Source organism: Sinohyriopsis cumingii, chromosome 14 (genome assembly GCF_028554795.1).
Source record: "Sinohyriopsis cumingii isolate HCF-2022 chromosome 14, ASM2855479v2, whole genome shotgun sequence".
Taxonomy (NCBI): domain Eukaryota; kingdom Metazoa; phylum Mollusca; class Bivalvia; order Unionida; family Unionidae; genus Sinohyriopsis; species Sinohyriopsis cumingii.
The window spans coordinates 15461062-15462668 of record NC_142974.1 but is presented as its reverse complement, the minus strand read 5'-3'; the positions used below and the strand labels follow the sequence as shown (position 1 = coordinate 15462668).

The window sequence follows — 1607 nt, the reverse complement described above, 5'->3', positions numbered from 1 at the left end:
GTAAATACAAAGAACATGTAACCCTTGAATGGCTTGTTCCGTTGTGTGGATAGATAGATCGACGGACGCAAGTATATACCTTCCTAGTAAACTGGTACATATGTCTGTCTGTCTGTATGTATTGACTGATTTTATATTTGATTACAAGTCGTTCCAATAGCCAGGTAAAAATAAAAAAAAATTCAGCGATGAATAACAAAGCGATGTAAGTGTTGCTTACATTTATTGGTATCTCATTATGAAGTTTCTATCATACATAAACAGTTGAAATAAATCTGAAGCACTCAGATTGTTGTCAGATACATATCAATTTATATGATTTGGATATTGTTAGAAACGTCTATGGCATTGATTGTTAATTGCGTCAGCGTATCAGTCGCCCTCCGTAGGAATATGTACAGGATTCCAAAGATATTCGCGAAACACATATAAAAATTAATAAAGAATACATGTTACTGGACTGGTCTGAATTTCGAACAACGGTATCCCATGTAACATGCGCATCACGTCAATCAATGAAAACTGACCCTTAAAGTCCGCAAAATACTATGACGAATTGTAAAGTTTTCTGCAATAAGTTTGTAACACTGTTTAAAAATAATTGTCGAACTTCAGATTTCCTCGAAATTCAGACTGAACAGCCTCTGCATCCGCAGTGAACACACTCTACTATCACACCCTCTTCTGGTTTGGACTTCGGAATACGGCATACACAGTTGGTATCAGACTTGGTGTCCCGGGTCTGAATACAACGGAGACAGCAGAGATTTTCATAACCTGGTTTCTTCCACTCGGTGATCAGATTTTTATCTGCAATATTCCTCACTAAACAGTATTCGAACAACTCCTTACTAATGGCCTTTCTACTGTAGAACAAGTCATAAATGTATCTGGATTTTTGATGACGAATCTGAAATACAGTCCAAAGTGCTTCCACTTTTCTTTTGCCTCCATGTAGCTCTTGTTCGGCCGCACTAATTTTGTCGTCGAAGTCGTCCAGGGTTGGTTTGATCATATCCCATCCTTCCGGATATTTCCTTCTCCTCACATTAAGCATAGTTGTGTGTTGGGTTCTGTAGGACAACCAACAGAATGCACGGATAAAGATCTAAATTTTCAGTGTCTTTTATATTAGGTCAGATTTCTGTTGCATACGTTTAGTCGTTTTATAGTAAAAGAAATTAGACCCCAAACTGACCAATAGCTAGCCAGGTGGTTTAAGGTAGTTTTGCCGTAAGGCGAGTACCACCTGTCAAACTAATGAAACCCTATAGTTAGACATCCGGAATGAGTAAATTACAGTTTGGAAACTAATTTGAGTATTTCACATACAGGAAATTCCTAAAATAGTAAGACAAATAGAAATGTAAAATGTTTTCTAAACGTAAACGTGCCATGATGATAATAATAAAAAAGGAATAATAAGATTACTAGTCCAGATTCCGTCATCAGTTATAATCCCCACTCAGTACAAAATAGTAAATTTTATTTTGCATTTTAATAAGATTTAATACAGATTTCTTCGTTCAAAAAACTATCAAGATTTATATTGATAAGCTATTTGCAAAACCAATTAAACTTTAAGATTTCTGGGATGTACTTATGTT

The 1607-nt window shown here is 35.7% G+C and overlaps 1 pseudogene; it reads right to left on the bottom strand.

Moving 5' to 3' along the window:
- Positions 1-628: 628 nt before the first annotated feature.
- On the bottom strand, positions 629-1067 carry LOC149783307 (protein BUD31 homolog pseudogene; annotated as a pseudogene).
- Between the last annotated feature and the right edge of the window lie 540 nt (positions 1068-1607).